This window comes from Arachis ipaensis, chromosome B10 (genome assembly GCF_059453495.1).
Source record: "Arachis ipaensis isolate K30076 ecotype BB chromosome B10, ASM5945349v1, whole genome shotgun sequence".
NCBI lineage: Eukaryota > Viridiplantae > Streptophyta > Magnoliopsida > Fabales > Fabaceae > Arachis > Arachis ipaensis.
In genome coordinates, this window is record NC_142435.1 from 127,757,639 (window position 1) to 127,763,373 (window position 5,735).

General features: G+C 41.2%; 1 non-coding gene across 1 annotated transcript; it reads right to left on the minus strand.

Annotated features, from left to right (window-relative positions):
- Positions 1 to 4,730: 4,730 nt before the first annotated feature.
- On the minus strand, positions 4,731 to 4,838 carry LOC148581661 (small nucleolar RNA R71). The gene has a single exon (XR_015895899.1). It is a non-coding gene; the product is annotated as a small nucleolar RNA R71 (small nucleolar RNA).
- Between the last annotated feature and the right edge of the window lie 897 nt (positions 4,839 to 5,735).

The window sequence follows — 5,735 nt, forward strand, 5'->3', positions numbered from 1 at the left end:
GCAAGGATTTCATGAACTCTTATCTCTCCTCCCACAATGATGCAATGTAGCATCACGGCTCTCTCTCTGTTAACTTCTGAGGTGTTCACTGTGCCCAGAATTGATCTTTTCATCAACTCATACCATCCTTTTGATTCCGGGGTGAGGTTACATCTCTTCAGGAACTTGTATCTGTTCTTGTTATCTCCTTCCCACTCTGAGTTCTCAAAACAAATATCTCTCGCAATCTCCTCATAATCCTGATCTTCATTCAATCTTTGTTGGTATCCCGGTTCATCAAAGCGGACTGACTTTAGTTTCAAGACTTTCTTGATTGCATCCGGGCTAAAGTCTACTTCCACCCCCCGCACATAGCTCTTGTACGTTGGGGGCTCACGCATGTCAAGCCTTGGGACATTTGCATAGAACTCTCTTATGATATTGGCATTGATTCGGGTGGCTGGTGATACAAGTTCCTCCCACCTCCTCTTCCGGATTTTGTTCTTTATTTCTTGACATCCATCATCCGGCAACAAGAATGGAATTTCAGGATAGATTCTTTTCTCGTTCATCCATTGAATTTGCATTTGATGAAACCAAGACTTGAACCTCCGTTGGTCATATTCATGTGTGTCTTCCTCCACTATGGGATCTTTTCCTTTTCTTCGTTTGGTTCTTGAGGAGGAGGCCATGGTCACTTGGTTGGTTGAGAAGGAGTGTAAAGAATGTTGGAGAGTTTGATGTGTGTTTGGGGCAAAAAGAAATTGAGACCGGACTTGTTATGACAAAAAAATGATGAAAAGAAGTTTAAATGGTTGGAGTTTAAAGCAGGAGAAATGTTGAGCCGAGCTTGTTATGTTGAGGAGTGATGAAGGGAATGAAGTTTCTAAGGTTGGAGTGATTCGGTCATGTGCATGGTTTGAAGATGGTATGTTTTTAAATGAGCAATGAAGGGTTAGGATGCAATTAGACACTATGGGGATCAAAGGTGTGCATGTAAGGATGAATGAAGACAAAATTTGCTCCTTCCCTTGCCTTTGCCGTGATCATTCTCAAGGAGTGGTAGATTTCTTTCTTGAAGCATGTGATGGGATTTTGTCCTTATGCTATGCTTTCCTTTGTCTTGTCTTTTTCATTGAAGATTCTTTGACCTCCTAGTCATCACAACAAGACAACATACATTAGTCTTATCCAACCGTAGCAAGAGTGTTCTTTTTAGTAATACTATGTGAACCATCAATTCTTATCTCATTTGAACCGTGACACTCTCTTTGGAGGACACCAAACTTAATGTTTGGTAATGTATAAAGAAAATGAGTCTCTTCCTCCAATTACTGAAGTTCAAATGTTGAATGTTCATAAGAATTGTTTTCATTACACTTTCTTTTTCTCTCTCTCTTTTTTTTTTACATGAAGGATCAATTGTATCCTTAAATCGGTGCATCAAAGTTTGATGAACACCAAACTTGTTTTTTTTGTCAAAGGGTACATCACAATTAATGCCTTCATTACCGAATAAGAATTTTTCTATTTATAAGGTTTTGGAAAATAACAATTGTATGATTATTGATGCATGAGTTTCAAATTTTCATGAAGCTATGTGGACACCAAACTTAGTATATGTTTCATAACAGTGCATGCAGTCAATGGACATGTTCATGAAAAGAGAAAAGAATTCATGCTCAAATGATCATAACTTATTGAATTTAAAATGACATGAATCTTAAAGCATGGGTTGCCTCCCATGGAGCGCTCTTTTATTGTCACTAGCTTGACATTAAGGCTTTCTTTTATGGTGGTTGGTGCTTGTAGGGCCTCAATTTGTCTCCTCTGACCGTGATCCTCTTCTTTGTTCTCTGATGTTCAATTTCAGCATGCTCTAATGATAGTATATTGCTGACAGTGTAGTAATCCTCGGTTTGTTGATTTGCCCCCAGCTGTTGATATATCAGTTGCACTTTGTCACCTTTGGAAAGCCCCTCTGTTGGAATCTTTTTGTTCTTCCAACCCCTTTTTGCTTTGTTTCTGCGTTTCATCTTTCCTTTTGTTGTTCTTTCTTTTCTGGCCGTAGGTTTTCCTTGGGGACCTCTCTTTTCAGTGGCCAATACTCTAACATCCTCTTGGACTTTTTCATCAGTCTGCACAATCCTTAGCATTGGGATGTTGCTGTGACTTTCCTGGTCATTTTTCATATAGTCTTTCTTTTCCTTGCTAAATTGTGCCTCTGGTAATACCTTCAGAGTGACACTCTGGTCATGCATCCTGAGAGTTAATTCCCCTTCCTCTACGTCTATGATAGCTCTAGTAGTGGCCAAGAATGGCCTTCCCAGTATAACAGAGTCACCATCATCATCGTTTGATTCTAGAACCACAAAATCAGCAGGGTATATAAAACTGTCCACCTTGACCAAAAGATTTTCAATTACACCCCTGGGGTATACCATTGACTTGTCTACCAGCTCCAGAGACATTTGTACTGGTTTGACCTCCTCTATATGCAGCTTTTTCACCAAGGAGGATGGTATTAAGTTAATACTTGCTCCGAGATCGCACATTGCTTTAGTGATGGTCAATTCCCCAATGGTGCAAGGCAGCAGGAAGCTCCCTGGGTCCTCAAGCTTGGGAGGAAGCCCCTTTTAAATCAAGGCCCTGCATTCCTCAGTAATCATTATGGTTTCTTTCTCATCCCAGCTTCTTTTCTTGTTGATAAGATCCTTCAGAAACTTGGAATATAGAGGCATTTGCTCAAGAGCTTCAGCCAAGGGAATATTGATTTCCAGCTTCTTAAAAATCTCAAGGAATTTGTGAAAATGCTGGTCTTTAACCTCTTTGTTGAACCTCTGGGGATATGGCAGTGGAGGTGTGATGCTCTTTCCTATTTGCTGCTGTCCCTGAGCTACTTCCTTTGAGCTATGTGGCTGGTTGTCCTTCTCTTTAAGTTTCTCAGTGCCTTTGTTTGGCATCACAATTTGCTCCTTAGCCTTATCTGCCTTTGTTTGATTCTCATCCTTCGTTGGTTCTTTGATGTTCTCTGCTTGCTTCCTTGTAGTGTCATTGTTGCTTATCAATGCTCTCCCACTCCTTAATTGTATTGCCTTGCATTCCTCCTTGGGATTTGGAATTGTGTCACTGGGCAGTGAGTTTGAAGGTCTCTCAACAGATACTTGCTTGGAGAGTTGCCCCATCTGTCTCTCTAGGCTCTTCAGGGAGGCTTCCTGATTCTTGGTTACCATTTCCTGGTGTTTCAACATTTTGTCTATCATGGCCTCCAAGTGAGTGATTCTTTGGGCTTCAGGTGATACTTGAGGTGGGTTATGAGATGTGGGTGGTGGATGGTAGGCATTTTGGTTGGTGGGTTGGTTATTAGATTGGTATTGGTTGAGGTTGGGGTAGTTGTTTTGAGGTTTTCTGTAGGGGTTTTGGTTAGTCTGCTGCTGGTTGTGATTTTGGTTGCTTCTTGGGTTGTGTTGGTTTGAATTCCTCTGCCATGGTTGTTGGTTTTGGGTATGGTTATCTCCCCATCTGAGGTTTGGGTGGTTCTTCCAGGATGGATTGTATGTATCACCATACACTTCATTTGGTCCTTGGTTGTGCATATACTGTACTTGCTCTTGTTGTTGTTCTTCTTGAGTTTCTTCACTCTGTCCCCATGTGGTTGATGGTTGGCTGGTGTTAACTGCTGCAACTTGGAGGCTATCAATTCTCTTGGTCATTTGCTCAAATTGTTGTTGAATTTGCTGCTGCATTAATTTGTTTTGAGCCAGGATTGAATCCACTCCTTCTAGCTCCATTACTCCTCTCCTTTGTGATGGTTGGCGGCCTCTTTGATGAGCAAAGAAATATTGGTTGTTGGACACCATATCAATGAGTTCTTGAGCCTCTTCTGCAGTTTTCATGAGTTGCAAGGAACCTCCAGCTGAATGATCCAAAGCTTCCTGGGATTTCAGTGTTAAGCCTTCATAGAAGTTTTGAAGCTTCTCCCACTCATTAAACATGGCAGGGGGACATTTCCTTATAAGAGCCTTGTATCTCTCCCATGCCTCATAGATGGGTTCGGCCTCCATTTGTGTAAATGTTTGAACCTCAGCCTTTAACCTTATGATCCTCTGAGGTGGATAAAATTTTGCAAGGAACTTAGTTACCAAATCATCCCAGTTGTTAATTGATGAGTGGATAATTTATACGCTTTTTGGTATTGTTTTTAGTATGTTTTTAGTAGGATCTAGTTACTTTTAGGGATGTTTTCATTAGTTTTTATGTTAAATTCACATTTCTGGACTTTACTATGAGTTTGTGTGTTTTTCTGTGATTTCAGGTATTTTCTGGCTGAAATTGAGGGACTTGAGCAGAAATCAGATTCAGAGGTTGAAGAAGGACTGCTGATGCTGTTGGATTCTGACCTCCCTGCACCTAATTCCAATTTACATGGAAGAAGCATCTCCATTCCTACCATTGGAGCAAACAACTTTGAGCTGAAACCTCAATTAGTTTCTCTGATGCAGCAGAACTGCAAGTTTCATGGACTTCCATCTGAAGATCCTTTTCAGTTCTTGACTGAATTCTTGCAGATATGTGATACTGTTAAGACTAATAGAGTAGATCCTGAAGTCTACAGGCTCATGCTTTTCCCTTTTGCTGTAAGAGACAGAGCTAGATTATGGTTGGATTCTCAACCCAAAGATAGCCTGAACTCTTGGGATAAGCTGGTCACGGCTTTCTTAGCCAAGTACTTTCCTCCTCAAAAGCTGAGCAAGCTTAGAGCTGATGTTCAAACCTTCAGACAGAAAGAAGGTGAATCCCTCTATGAAGCTTGGGAAAGATACAAACAGTTGACCAAAAAGTGTCCTTCTGACATGCTTTCAGAATGGACCATCCTGGATATATTCTATGATGGTTTATCTGAGCTATCAAAGATGTCACTGGACACTTCTGCAGGTGGATCCATTCATCTAAAGAAAATGCCTGCAGAAGCTCAAGAACTCATTGACATGGTTGCTAATAACCAGTTCATGTACACTTCTGAAAGGAATCCTGTGAGTAATGGGACGCCTATGAAGAAGGGAGTTCTTGAAGTTGATACTCTGAATGCCATATTGGCTCAGCATAAAATATTGACTCAGCAAGTCAATATGATTTCTCAGAGTCTGCATGGAATGCAAGCTGCATCCAACAGTACTCAAGAGGCTTCTTCTGAAGAAGAAGCCTATGATCCTGAGAACCCTGCAATAGCAGAGGTAAATTACTTAGGTGAACCTTATGGAAACACCTATAACTCAACATGGAGAAATCATCCAAATTTCTCATGGAAGGATCAAAAGCCCCAACAAGGCTTTAATAATGGTGGAAGAAACAGGTTTAGCAATAGCAAGCCTTTTCCATCATCAACTCAGCAACAGACAGAGAACTCTGAACAAAATGCTTCTAATTTAGCAAATCTAGTCTCTGATCTATCTAAGGCCACTGTAAGTTTCATGAATGAAACAAGGTCTTCCATTAGAAATCTAGAAGCACAAGTGGGCCAGCTGAGAAAAAAGATCACTGAAATCCCTCCTAGTACTCTCCCAAGCAATACAGAAGAGAACCCAAAAGGAGAGTGCAAGGCCATTGACATAAGCGCCATGGCCGAACCTGTGAGGAGAGGAGAGGACGTGAATCCCAAGGAGGAAGACCTCCTGGGACGTCCAGTGATCAATAAGGAGCTTCCCTCTGAGAAACCAAAGGACTCTGAGGCTCATCTAGAGACCATAGAGATTCCA